This window comes from Larus michahellis, chromosome 10 (genome assembly GCF_964199755.1).
Source record: "Larus michahellis chromosome 10, bLarMic1.1, whole genome shotgun sequence".
NCBI classification, from domain to species: domain Eukaryota; kingdom Metazoa; phylum Chordata; class Aves; order Charadriiformes; family Laridae; genus Larus; species Larus michahellis.
The window spans coordinates 18,121,808-18,136,418 of record NC_133905.1 but is presented as its reverse complement, the minus strand read 5'-3'; the positions used below and the strand labels follow the sequence as shown (position 1 = coordinate 18,136,418).

The following is a 14,611-nucleotide window of genomic DNA, read 5'->3' as shown; positions in this document are numbered from 1 at the left end:
AAAGTTTTAACCAACTTGTGTCTAATTTGAATTAACACACAGCTTGAAAACTAAGCTTCAAAAAGAGGTTTTCCTTAATATGAGGGAATGACAGAAGGAAAAGGCAGGGTGAGGCTAACAATATTCTTAAAGGTCCCTTCCAACCTTGACGATTCTATGAATGTACGTGACTTACTGATTCAAGTACTGAGTATTTAGAGAAAATTTAGAATCCCTCTTTAATCACTTAATGTAAACACTTAATGATTAGGAGTCTGATGATCCTAAAAGACACGTCTCATTTTGTGTGAAGCATTCCGGTTTAATTTAGTAGAAGAAATGACCTACCACAGTCTGCATCAAAACAAAAGCAAGTGCCAAAACATAGTAAGAGGTTGTAGGGAAACAGGTGAACCATCGTAGTTCTTGGAGATTAGTGGATTGCCAATGGTGGCTTTGGTTGAAGAAATGGAGCACAGTGAGAAAGGTGTGGGCAGCCTTGAGCCAGGGAGGCTGAGGAGCAGACTGCTTTACAGGAACAGCATGTTTGCCACCTTTCTGACACGGCCAAAGTAGTGGATGGGTTGCACAGAGAGTGAGCTGCCATGGAAGAGGGGAAGCCCTCTGAGCAGGCTGGATAGTGAATAATCTTAAAAATAGGACAAGATGCACATTTTAAGGCGCAGTATCTTCTTAAACTGCACTAGCACAATTGCTGACGATGATCTATTGCCTGGAGTACCAGAAATCGGATGGAGTATAATAGCAAGAAGTCATGCACTTAAAGATTAATTAGAATAACTGCAAGTAAGCTTGGAGGTTCATCAAATGTGAGATTATGAGGAGAGGAATCCAAGTACGTTATTGGTTGTAGGATAACTATGATGCTACTGTAATGTGGTCTTAAAAATGCTAATGTATTCTGGGATGCATTGAGAGAGGTATTTTCAGTAGATGGCGAGGTATTAATATCATTGTACAAGGCAGTTGTTAAGACCTTGTTTAGAACAGTGCACACTGGGTAGAAGGTATAGAGGACGCTGGAAGAATGGAAAACCTATTTAGAGAGAAGATCAAAAACACAGCAGAAAGACTGAGAGCTGATGATCTAATTGCTATTTATAGGGACATTTTAGGTAAATATCAGAGAGGCAAAATTATTTAATTTGAAGGGTAATATTGGTAAAGAGCAAATGCAATGAATTGGTAGTGAATACATTTAGTCTGGAAATGTGAAAGTTTCTGGTTTCAGAAAAGTGGATGCTAGAAAAGCCTTGAAGACAGAAGCAAGGCACCTGGGCTGTCTGAAAGCAGGGTGTCCGCACGGCAGTGTAGTTATCCAGTTCATCCTCCAAACTGGGTAATAGAATGGTGTTGGCTGTCTTGTGTATTGCCATTCCCACAAAAGGGATACAAAGAGATTTAATGCCCGTATGATGAAATGTGTATTTGCAGTGTGTTAGCCCCATATTTCTGGAGGTTTGCTAACACACCAGAAGGTCCAGAAAGGAAGACTCAATTTCCTTTTGGTGCCTTTTTAACCTCCTCCAAATCACCGCAGATGACACAAAGCTAATGTATCATGAAGCTGGCCAGTCAAAGATTTTGTAAATAGATGCCCTTCTGTGACTGACAATTAATAGGACATAGAAGTCAGTGTGCAGTGACAAAACACACCTTTTAGGTGTTTCACGGATCAGACCAGTGGGGATTATCTCTTTTTCTACGCTGTTTCTCTTCCCCTGGTGTATGTACCAAAGGCTGATTTCCAGGCTCATCCGAGCATTTTGAAAGGGCATGTTTCTCGCTCTTGCCGGTCTGAGAACTTCGTGATACTTCTGACTTTTGCGGTTTTCTTCGTGTTGCACTCTGTAGTTTGGGGCTTTTGTAGAAAAAGTCCTGAGTTTCTTAGAGGCCGCGCCTTGGGAGGGGGCGGCTTCCGCGACTCGTGGGGGCTGCGGAGACGTTCTTCGGGACCCGCGGAGACGGGATGTCTGGCCGGGGTGGCCCGGGGCTGCCAGGAGCTGCACTCGATTATCCAGCCGGTGTCTGCTGGGACGCAATTAGGCGGTGCAGAAGCAGTTTAATTTGAATAGTTAATTCCACCCTGCCCGCCCGCTGTCGGGGCTCAGCCCGCTGCGCGGCGGGCCGGGAGCAGCGGCGCTCGGCGGGGCTCTCCGCTCGACATGGCGAGACCCCCCTCTAGCGGGGGCAAGGGGAGCGGGCGGGCCGCCGCCGGGCCTCGCTCGACGCACCGGCAAACGGGATCGCGGGGAGAAGCCCTCCAGCGCCGGGGGAAAGGGCCTTCCTCGGGCAGCGCGGCGGCGGCTGCCGAGGCCCGGGGCGGCCGCCTGCCCCGGCGTGGGTCCCGCTGTGCCGGGCGGCGGCCGGGCGCGCCGTGCTGCCTCCCGGGTGCGGGGAGAAACGGCGCCACTTTTTTACTTTAAGCCAGCGGGAAACGGAGGTTTCTCAGTCTTTCCCGTGAGGGTGCGGGGCTGTGTACGTCCTGCTCGGTACCGCACTGCATCGCTCGGGAGTAGTTTGGGCTCGGCGTGTCTCCCCGATGCCACCGCGTAGAGACCAGTGTATGTAATTTGCCCGCTGGATGCGTAATTAGCAAAGTTCATGGTTACGTTTGTTCTTCCTGCCTGCTGTTCCGGCACTGTGAGGTCTATTTCTTTCTTGACACTTCTCTACTTCAGAGACAAAATGATTACAGCTCATTTTATGCTGCCCGCCCTTCCCCTCCAAACACTTACTCGTCGTCGCTAGCAACTAGTGTCCACCTCAACGCCAGGGGCACGTACGCACCAACAATCCCCGCCGTGATGGTCAGACACCGGCAAGGCGGGTGCCTGCCCCGCAGCTCGGCAGCGCGTCCCGCCGTTCCTCCCGCCGGCGAGCGGAGCGGAGCGGAGCCGAGCGCGGCCGCAGCGCTCCCGCCGCCGTCTCGGCCCGCCGCCACCGCAGCAGGCGGGCGGATGCGCTCCCCGGGAGCGCAAGGGCTTTCCGCGCTCGGCTCCCGCTGTCCCCCCGCCGCCCTTCGCGGCGGCCGACCGGCGGGCTCCTCGCCAGCCACCGCCTCGGTCTGCACCGCCGGCGCGGATCGGGGCCGGGGGGCGCTCCCCTTCCACCCCTCCGTCTCCGTCGCACGGGCAGGAGGAGCGCGGTGTTGCACAACCCGCTTCCTTTTTCTTTCGCTTCGCTGCGCCGCGGGCAGCGGCGGCGAGTGCGCGGGGCGCCGGTCTCCACCGGGGGAGGGGGAACGGACCGCTACCGCCCGCCCGCTCCCCGCAAACTGCAGCGCCGACACGGCCCGCCGGCTGCGCGGCCTCGCGGGGAGGGTCGCGGTCGTGCGTGGGGAACACCGCCGGGCCCCGCACCCCGACCGACGGGGCCGACTGATCTCCGAGGGGGAAGGGGGCCGAATCCTCGCCGGGGCACGGGGCGGGGGGGGATGGAGACGGGACCGCGCATCCCGCGGGAGGCACCGGCCGCCCGCCGGGCTGAGCCCCTGCCCGTGGCGGCGGAGCGAAGGCGGCCGGGCAGGGCGGAGACGCCCGCCCTGCCCCGCCCCGCCTCGGCCCAGCGGAGTGGCGGCGGCGGCGCGTCCCGTTACCGGCGGCCGATCCCGCGCTGTCCCCGGCGCGGCGGGAGCAGGTGTCCGGGGGCAGGAGCCCGGGGCAGCGCGGCGGGGGCGGGGCCGGCGGTGAGCTCCGCGGGGCCGGGCGGGCGGCCCGGGGGGGCGGGCGGCGGCGGACTCGGCGCGCCCGCGCCAGGAGGGAGCCGGAGCGCCCGAAAAGCCGTGAGGGGAGGGGAGGGCGGAGGGGCGGGAGGGGGGGGGGGGGAGGCAGGCGGGCGGGCGGCGGGCGCATGCGCTCTGGCGGGCCGTGCCATATTGGAATGAGGCAGTGAGCGGAGCGCCGGGGAGCCCGAGCCCCGGCAGCGGCGCAGGGCTGGAAAAACTCCCCGCAGGTGAGGCGGACGGCGGCGGCGCCCGCGGGCGGGCGGAGCGGCCTCGGGCGCAGCTGTTGGGGGCGTTTTGCCGCCGGGGCGCGGGGCCCGCAGGGTTTTTCCGGGCTCCCGAAGTTTGGATGCGGGAAAAAGGCGGCGAGGGAGGAGGAGGAGGAGGAGGAGGGAAGAGGCAGGCGGAGCGCGGCGGGGAGGCGGCGGCAGCGCGGGGGGAGCGCGCCTTCGCCCGCGCCGAGGAGCGATGCGCGGGGCCGGCTGCCCGCCGCCGCGCAATTGCCCGCGCGCAACTCTGCGCGCACCCGCTAGGGGCCCGCGGCGACCCCGGCCCGCGGCGTCCCGCGGCGCGCTCGGGCCGAAGTTGCCCACCCGGGCCGGCCCCGCGCCCGCCGGCGGGGCGACGGCACCGGGACGCGCCCGGCCCCCGCCGCCTGCCCGCCGGCCCGCCCGGCCCCCGCGGGAACTTTGTGCGCGCCGCGCCTCCGCCCCGGCGCGGCCGGTCCTTTGCCCACGCCCGCGGGGGGCCGAGCCCACCGAGCGCCTCTCCCTCGCCCCCCTCCCCCTCAAAATGGCGGTGGAAGGGGACCTTTAAACCCCGCTCCGCACCCCCCGCCGGGCGCGGCCGGGCTCCGCTCGGCGCGGCGCGCGTCCCGCCCGGGGCAGCGGCCGGCGTCGCTCCCCGTCAAGTGGCCCGTCAGCGGGCGGCTCTTCGCCTCCCGTTCGGGGTGGGTGTGGGGGGAGAGGGGCGGGCGCCGCCTCCGCGGCCGCGCCGCCGGCTCTCCCGCAGCGCCGCCGCCCGCGCTGCGGGGCCTGCGCTGCCGCGGGGCCGGGCATTGTGTGCGCGCCGCGCCCGCCGCCGCCGCTCCGCACCTCCGGCGTCTCCGCGCCCGGCGGCGCTCCGGCGAGCGAGAGCCTTTGTCTTTCGGGGAGTAGCTCTGCGCTGCCCGCCGCTTCTGCACCTGAAGTCGTAAATCCGCCGCTGGTGACACTGCCGGGGCGGCCGCCGAGGTGCCGGGGATGCCCCGGGACGCCAACTTCGGGCTGGGGAGGAATCGGCGCTGGGGCAGCGGCTGCGGGAGGGCTCCCGCTCGGGCGGCGGCGGGTGGAAATGGGAGGGCGGAATGCCCGCATGGGAAGGACTGTGCAAGTTTTCCGTCTGTGGCTTTTGCAAACTTGTTACCAGGGCTCCCACCCCCCCGCCCCCCTCCACAGTGGAAATAATGAAAGGAGAAGAAAAACAAGGCGGGCAGTTAATTGTGAATTTTTAACTACATTCGCTATTGCAGTTCCACAGGGCCCTTATTTATTCAGAAATAGGCCAGTGATGTCCGTTTCACAGTCACATGTGTGCTTTAGCGGAACAATTATATCTACTTCGGAGAAACTTGTTGCCATTATAAAATGGTTTTACATGGTGACCTCTGTGTCTGACAGTTTTACCCACTCTGATAGCACAATTCTGGTGGGAGAGGTTTTACAGGAAAAGAAAAGGCCTACCTTGCTGTTTCTTTGCTGTTCCTTCCTTCATGGGAGCTGGCTGCTGTCAGTAGCCCAGGAGGTTACCATAGCGAACATTTCCCTAAGGCAGAATAGAAGGTGCATCGTGTAAAAGTCACGCTGGAGAAAAGGATAACCCATCTTATAACTTCAGAAATACCATTGTTTTGTAACTTGCTTAAGGTTTACGATGTATGTGAACTGGTCAGAAACATCTGATTTGTAAGAGAAAAAGTTATTAATGGGAAATTAGTCTTGTTCGTACTGGAGCGGGGGCTGTAACTTGTAGCTGACTACAGCACCCGGCAGGATGGATTCCTGTTCTGGCTAAGGTCTGTTTCAAAATAGCCAGTGTTTGGGGCAAAGTGTATCAATGTCAACATGAAAATGTATCAATTAACTGAAAACATAGTGAGTTTCCTGTGTGGTAGGTTCTACGGACATGGATTTTACAATTAAAAAAAGTAAAAAAGCATGTGTCTATCTAAAAGATCATCTTGAGGAAGAAGACTTAGTGGGCTTCCTGCCTCCAATTCGGCCGTTTCCTCTTTTAGTTTTGGTTTGTGAATTGTTGCTGTGATTGAAGGATGAGAATGGAATCTCGTTCTTCCCAGAACTGGTGTTAGTGGAAAAACGGGAAGATGCTTCTGGACAAGACAGACAACAAAGTAAAACTGATAGATTTCACTCGACCTTTTTTTATGACTCATACCTAAGACTGAGCCTGGAAGTGTTGGGAGCATGGCTTTGCTCATTTTTGGTGTATGTCTCTGCTGGGCAGTTACATTGGAAGACTTAAGTATCCTCTTACGTTAAAGCTGGCATGCACGTTCTCTACGGGAGACAGCACTGCAGGATAGATAGCAGAGAAACAGTGGCAGATCTTAGTAATTATTGATCTGTATGGTTTTTCCTTTGCAGTTTTTTCCCCCCATCTGCTATTAATTTGCTGGTATTGAATTATTTTACCTGATTCTTAAACCTGGAAATCTCCTAAGCAATTGCTGTGTGGAGAAGAAAGGTGGGTTAAGTGTAAGATGACATGTTAATTACTGATATAGTTTCTATGCTGTAATCTTTGTATTCTGGGAACCCTTTCACTGTCTCGTGGGGAAGATGTTAGAGAGTGTTGTAAAAATACGTTTGCCATAGTATGTTTCAGTAACACGTTACAGGGTGGGGTTTTTTTTTGTTGTTTCACGACAGACCAGTGACAGCTCTAGACCTTAGCCTTTCTGTCATGCTTACTTTTTGAATCCACTGTATTTGTTGTTGGAAATCACTTTAACATGATTACTATGCTTCCACTTGTGAAGTTTGGCCATAGCATGATCATCGGGCAGTGATTCAGACATCAATACAGTCACTTTGTGCTGGCTTGGCTTAAGTAATTGTTCTACAAGTGATGCACTTTAGACACATGGCAACTTAATTACATGAACACGTTGACAGTGAAATGACTCGTGTTAAATTCACTAAAGTGTCCCTTAAGTGCAGGAGAAATTGAAACCTGGGATGTGTTTAGTAAGGGGCATTTTGGGGAGAGAGCTTTTGATACCTAAAAACACAGGGCTTGCATTACATCCATTGTTGCTATATTAACATGGCAGTCGTAGTGTTACAGAATAGTCTTCGGGTTTGGTTTCTTGACCTTTTAAGTGTGTGTTTCTGTATCTTGTAGATTGATCATTGAGTTAAAACTCTGTAGCCTCTGTAAGTTATAAATGTTTTCTGGAACTATAACGTCTTTCTTTTGTGCCGTCCATCTGACTCATCTTGCTTGATGATTAGCAGATTTTATGTGTCGTCTTTGTTTTGGTAGCTTTGAGCATCAGTGTTGCTGCTGGTAGTGGACTTGACTTTGTGCCAATTTGCTTCTGCTTTTGGGAAATGGCTATCATTTTTTAGGTCAGAGGTTTAAACTTGAGGTGGGTGTTGTTTAAAGCTTTTGTTTTGTTTTGTTTTTCTCCCTCTCAGGATCACTTTCTTACTTGAAAAGTAAGGGGATAAAGTAAGGGGGTGGGAGTTGATTTGTTTTGTTTTGATTCAAATGCTTGCTGACATTGTCCTGAAGGTAAATGTTGTGTTAGTATGCAAGATCCCGAGAGGGAGATTTAGCAGTTTGTGTTCTCCAAGTTCAGCAAAAGTTAAAAATGAGAGTAAATTTTAATGTTAATTATATATTAATGTCTTACTATTTTAAAAGCCATATCATCAGTGTAATGATATTTTTTATGTAATTATATATTTTTTTCTGACTTTAATGAATAATTCTTCCCACTGCTCAGTTTTCTTTATATTGATAAAGCCTATGAAAGAAGCATCGAGATGTTACTTATTGCTCATTTAATTTTAAAATGGTTTTAGTTCTAAGGGTACAGAATGTATTTTTTTTGTAAAAGTAAGACTTGGTGCATGTAAAACACATACACGTTTTGTGTTCACTCTGTATCCATGTTGGTTTTTTCTTCCTTTTCCTGGACTCTGCTGACAACCTTTGTGAATTGGTGGTGATCATGGGAGGATTGTTGTTGTTGTTATTATTATCTTATGGGTGAGATCGTATTTTTTAAGTGTTCTCAGCAAAGGCTAGTCTGTGAAATTGAATATTACAACATGAATTCAGCTCTGTGTTCTTAATAGGGCATCTGTTGGGAGAATTGCTTGTCTGAGTATTTTAAATGTTCCTCTGTGAGAAAGGAGGGTGTGAGCTTAGGCTGGAACAAGGTATTCTGCGTGTTAGTTGAGACTCTGCAGGTAATTCTCCATATATCTGGGAAATAAGTGTATTTTAGCTAATGGAAAGCTGCGTAGTAGTTACAGGGTCCTAGATGAATGCTTTAAAAACACTTTGAAGGTGGAAAGCAGCAATTCTTAGGGGTAGCTTTCTGCTTTGTTTGTTTTAGTAGTATTGGATTATCACCTACAGACACCACTGAGGAACGTTTGGCTGGGAACTTTGCAAATAAACAAGGCCTGGGAGCCTCAGGACTAAGGAAGCTCTGGTCCCAAGGTCTCCTTCTTCCTCTCTCTCCCCCTCCTCGTTTTCCTTTCTTGCCTCTTCTGGATTCTCTGTGATATCTGCATTAGTGTTTCTTTCAATGGAGACAGTTATGTTTAGATTTCTTTTCCTTGTGAAAATAAGCATCCTAGTACAACACTTGTAGGATCTTAATATCATTGAGACCCCTGCCCCTCTGTCATGTTTTGTTGACTGGGTTTGATGAATAGTCATGAGAGGATAGCCAGAAAACTGTGTACATGCAGACGTTTCATATTAATCACATGAGCCTAAGAAAAGCAGGTAAGCAATAACATTAAAACCTTAAATAAGAGGACTTCATCTTCATCAAGGTTTGTAGTGGAATAGCCATCTCTTCTATAGATGCCTGGCTCCAATATTAGGATTTTTGCTCTTTCAATCTGTTTTGTCGTGTTTTTTGTTTTGTTTTATTTTAAGATAGAGCAAGTTTTAAATGACACTAGTATTTTGCTGCACAGATTACTTCTTGTAAACAATGCTCAAATAGGACTTTTTCTTTCACTTAAAGTAGGTGGGAGCTATGCGTATTTTATTGTGGCTTTTTTCACCTATTCGGATTTGGCAGGTGGAGTGATTGCTTAGCTACAGTTCAGGTGAGTTGCTAGTTACAGAAGTAATCTTAACAATTTGTTCAGATTATGTGGACATTTAAAATGTGATTATTGTCCCTAGAGTCACCCTCAGCAGCAACTTGCTGATTTTCAAGGTCATTGTTTATATTGCTGTGGCACTTCATTTACACTGGTTTATTTGCTGTTACACTTGAGGACACTCCTGTTCACTACAGAAATGATCTTTTTCTTCAAATAGATGAGTTGGGAAGGAGACTAGTGGAATTTGGTGTTATCTGAAAATGATGCAGCTATTAAACCAGCTTTGAGATTCTCCGAGAGTACTGATGAGAGAGAGAAGAGATGCATCTTGGATTATTTTTTTTTTCTTTATGAGTAAACTACGCAGGGCTGAGCAACCTCCTCTCCCATTTTGTCTGATTGGAGTGGAGGGCTCTCAGCATATCTCAAGAGGTGCTCTGTCTTGCAGAACTGGGTCATTGGTTGAAAGTAATGGTGTTGGTGGGGAACCCTGCAAGGTTTTGCTATTTGTCACTTAATCTTTTTCAAGAATGTAAGGGGCTGGAGCAGTGATGCCGAAGTAGACCTCAAGTGGTTTGGAGAAGAAGAACTCCGTCTTGATGTATTTAGAGGCTGTAGTCTCTCTTTCTTCTGGGGATGGGTGACAGAAAGCCATAAATAGCACCTTCAGATTTGTCATTGTTTCCAGAACAAACCGATCAAGTCAGGAAGTGAAGGCAGTTCCCCTCTGATGCTGGGTGCACATTTATTACAAATGGCTCCGTAAGTTCTATGGGTGTCTGTACTGGAGTTAAGTGATGCCTCGGCATTTCTTATCATTTTATTGGTCTCTTGACCTGTGAAAATATATATAAATGTAAGATTTTTCTTTTTATTTGGGATATTTTTTTCTTTTTGTGGCTTGACTGAAGTAAATACGTTTAGGAATATCTAGCTCCTTGGGAATTGTGGTAATGTGTGCGCTTGCTGCTCGAGTGTGCTCTTTGCTCTCTGCATAGGGAGCCATGGCCTCTGGTTTAAAAAAAGAAAGTTATTTGTCTTGAAATCATAAAACTTAAAAAGTGTTTTGAATCTAAGGACTGCGAAGAACCATTGTGCTGTAAAGCCTTGCCTGAAACTAGGGTGGTTTTTTTTGTAGGTATCTTTCTGTCTTGTCAAAGCATCTCCTCTTGAAAGGAGGCCGCCGTTGGCCTCAGTGCCCATTAACTTTGCTCCGAGAATGGGGATGTGGTGCTGAAAAAGCTGTGGTGTCCTAAGCGGTACTCAGAGATGCTATTGAAGCCTGGCAGATGTATGTATTATATACACAGGCTTTCTCTCTCATATATGTATATTAGTATTTATATTTTCCTAATATCGAGTTCCAGATATGCCCCTATTCATGTGGAAGTACTAAACTTTTCAAGTGGTGTTTTAATACAAATGACAAGATCTGCACAACAACATTCTTAAAGAAATGTCTGGGTAGGAAATGCCTAGCGGACGGGCAGGGTGAAAACACAGGATGCTTTCTTGCACTTGGGCCCGCAAAACTCCCATAATGCGCATCCTAAATGAGAAATTATTGAAGAAAGCAGTGGTTCCTTCCAGGATTAACTCTGCTTATTGCTCTTTAAAGTGTTACCATGAGGGTTAAACTAATGGCCCTAAGAAATAATGAAAGCGCAGGATCAGTCAGAAGTGTTACATATATAGCACTAATTGGCCAATTGAACTGAACTAATCAACTCCTTTTAAACGAATGTGACCATGGGCACAGGCATATGAAAATCTTCCCCTCTTTAAGGGAAGTTTTTTCTCCTTTATTTGCAAAACAAGACTTAATCAAGTTAGCAGCAAGGCCTTTTTGCCCAGCAGCCGAGAGCAAATGTCTGTTTTTTAAGGTGATTATTTTGTCTTATGTTATTTGTTCAACTTTTTAATATATTTGGGTGAGGGAGGGGAAATGGACTTTTGGATTTCCATTGCTGTTGTGGCCAAATCTTACTTTTTGAACTTATTCCCTAGCAAATTGAAGTGTGTGTTTTGTCCCTCCTCTTAATGAATGCCAGTGTATTTGGGAAGTGGCTTGGCTAAGTAATCCAGAGTTTATTGTGATAATAAGCTGGTTCTAGATAATTCTGGCCTTGCTGCAAGCGTAGAGGGAATGTGTCCAACAGTCGGTTCGTCTGATTTTGTTTTCTCAACCAGTTCAGTTTATGTAAGTAAGAGACTGTGACTGAAAACTGAAAAATCAGGGAAGACTGTGTCTTATTCTTCCAATCTGGGTACAAAAATAAGACAGCAGCATAATAGCTGGAAGGAGAAGGTGACAAGAGGAAAATCAGCTTTCTTAATTGCAGTTAATGTTGCTCGGTTTAACTCTTTGTACTTACTAAATTGAAAACCAAAGTATTGTTTTCTTTGTATCTGCTTTCTCTGTATATGCTTTTAAGGTAAGAATATTACTTAGCTAAGTAAAATTAAAGTGCAGTTTTCATTTCTAATTGGAGTCCAATTTCCATCTAAATGCAACTTGACATAAATTATAATTCTTATGATTATCCAGTAAGAAATACAGAAATTATCTTTTTATAGTAAAGCTAAGATTGTTATTTAAAGATTGCATTTATACTTTGTTTCCAGACAGCGGTTGAATCTTATTGGGAACTATTTTTAGGTTATTGAGAAATCACAGTATTATGTAGTTTAATATGCTTTTAGTTAAAGCAATTTATATTAATGCCCTTCTTTGCTGCTGTTACGTATACAGTGACATCAAAATATGCTTTGTCAGTCTTCATCATTCTTATATGCAAATGTGAGTGATTTATAGTATAAAAAAAAAATAACAATTGCCTATCAACTAGTGGAGGCACCTTCATAGAAAAATAGCAGGATTGATGTTTCCAAACATGTGTTTTTTCAGAAAGCTGGGTTATGGTGGTTACAATGGTCAGGCTGGGAGAGTCTCTGAAACAGGCAGTGTATTTTGGATTTCAAAGACTAATAGTGCATGAATTCTTTATTATCTGCTCAAAAGGGAGAAATCTGTCTTACTGCAATGCAAAAACTGGATTTCTGACAAACAGCATGGCAAAATCCACTTTAATGTATAAAGTTAACTCTTCTGAGATCCTACCTTAGCAGTGGGATTTGAAAGAAAAACACCAGTGTGATGGTAGCTGTTGGACGTGGCTGAGAAGTTTCTCTGTGTTGCTGGAAGAAGAGCAGCTTCAAGTCTAGCTTCAGTTGTGATGAGCATAAAAATTGCCATAATGTGTCAGACTGGTAGGACACCTAGTCTCGTGTCTCACCTCAAAAACCTTTTGAAACGAGGATAAGAAATAGTGAAGCAGAGCACGGCCCTTCTCGCAGTGGGTGACGCGGCTGTGTAGGCTGCATAGGAACCAGTGATGTGAGCTGTTCTCTAATAGTTTGTCTAATCCTTCCTGAATCCACAACTTCCCATGGTTATGAGTCTGCAGTTTAATTATATGCAACTTGAAAAGGTGCTTCAATTTGTGTTTTCTGGTTCTTGTGGTAGGAGAAATAGTGAATAACCTTTCCTTATTCTTCTTTTTCATACTAGTTTTGGTTTTACACATCTCTATTGTACTCTTCCATAATTGCACTGAAGCTCGAAGAAGGAACCAGTTTTCTTGTAAAGGAGATGCTGAAGCCTGTCCACAGCTTGTGTGTGTGTGCGCGCAGTGCTGGACTGGGCAGGACTGCTCTTTCTGACTGTGGGTATTTCTTAACTTTCCTATAAAACTGAATTATACATCTGTCTCTTGTTAGTATAAAAGTATTTCAAGCCTCTGATCTTCTTTGATACCTTTTTTGTGCATCTTCTCTCACCACGGCTGTTTGACACCGGCACTACATGCTGTCTCAAGGTGCTCAGGATTTCTAGAATTGTAGCACAGTGTTTTCTGTTTTCTTCTCCATTCCTTGGGGTTCTTAATGAGCATGGAATTGTTGCTTCAAGAGAATTAGTCATTACAATTTCGAAATTCTGAGTTGCAGTAGCTAATTTAGATCTTGTTGTATAGGCGAGGTTATTTCTTTCTCTATGTCTTTTAATCCTGGCTTTAATTTCATCTTCTATTTTCCTTCTGCAGTTCTTCGCAAACAACATCTATTTTTCATCTCTTAAATAGTTCTGTATTGTCTTAAAACTTTGCGCGTATTTCATGTTTGTGTGCTTCTCTTGAAAAGCGAGACTCAGTACAGACTCATTAGTCCTCCTTGTATTGTGAAAAATTACTTTTTATTTCTGTTGTTACTTCCTGTCTTCATAATCAGCCTTTAAGATATGAGATGGTCTTCCAGAAAATGCTCCAAAAGGATTCAAGTGTCTATGGACAATAGAAGGTCCTGGAAAGAGTACTGTGTCTGTGGACACCAGGATTGCAAGATATTTGCTTTCCTTAACTTGTGTTGAAGACACTGAATGGGAATTAATGGTGTTCAGAGCTTCCCACAGTTGAAATGTGAACAGTGGGCACCGGTCTGATGGATTTTCTTTTTTCTGTTTCGAGTAGGTATTTCTGTACGTGGCTCACGGGCAGAGGGCACGGGCAGCAGTGTGCCGGGAGCTCAGGGGAGATGTGCTGGCCTTTGGCTGTATGTGGCCACAGCTTCTGTTGTTGCCTTTGAACATTCATGCAGGTATTTTTCAGGGGAGGGGGAGAAGGAATTAAATTGGATAAAACTAAATTGCATCCTTATAGCAACAATAATACAAAAATCTTTCCATATGTGAAAAACCTCTTAAACTGTCACTTCTTAGCACTTACAATGCACAATTTTTGTTAATTTAAGGAAGTTTTCATTGCAATGGTGGAGGATCTATGAAGCAGAAATGCAGATGCCACTTCTCATGTGTTCCTGTTAGTTTTTAACCACCCTCTCACCTGAGGTGACCATTAAACTTGGTTTTGGCCTTAATGCCCAATTTATGTCGTAAAGAGTTTGTAAAACTCTTATGTGATGTTATTGATGAATTAACTTCATTACATGATGAAACTTCATTGAAGGAATTTATCTTTGCCTGGATTTGCTGTGCAGTATGTGGTATGGAAATTAACACTGGTATTTTCAACGTTTTAAAAATCTTATTTTGAACTTCCCAGTTGTGAAGTTTTTAAAATGCTGTTAATTCAGATATGTATTGCAGGCTTCCACACAGCCACCAAGCCTACATGCTACAGCGTGAATAGATCACCAGTTACTTTAGGTTGGAAAATGGCAAAATGAACATCCCTAATCTAGACGAAAGCGATCACCTTGGTCTCCTTGTTTGGTGCCTTGTGGAGTTTCTGGTGTCTGACACCTGTGGGATGTGCACAGCAGAACCTGGATTTTGCATTTTATCCATATTATGTAGGAATGTATCACAATCCAAAGGATTTATATTCCACACGAATTATTTCTGGGTAAGGTAGTGAGTACGTTGGGGATTGTTAAATCGAGAAGCCAGAAAAGTGATTTCATTTTGCTGTTAATGAGTGTTTTTCTGTCAGCCCTTTTGAAAAATCCATTCATT

General features: G+C 47.2%; 1 protein-coding gene across 1 annotated transcript in view; it reads left to right on the top strand.

Annotated features, from left to right (window-relative positions):
* The first annotated feature begins 3,856 nt into the window (after positions 1 to 3,856).
* SFMBT1 (Scm like with four mbt domains 1) overlaps positions 3,857 to 14,611 on the top strand; it is a 74,313-nt gene continuing 63,558 nt past the window's right edge. Inside the window, exon 1 of the mRNA XM_074602998.1 lies at positions 3,857 to 3,954. The gene's annotated coding sequence lies outside the window, so the exon portion shown is untranslated. The remainder of the gene's footprint in view (positions 3,955 to 14,611) is intronic.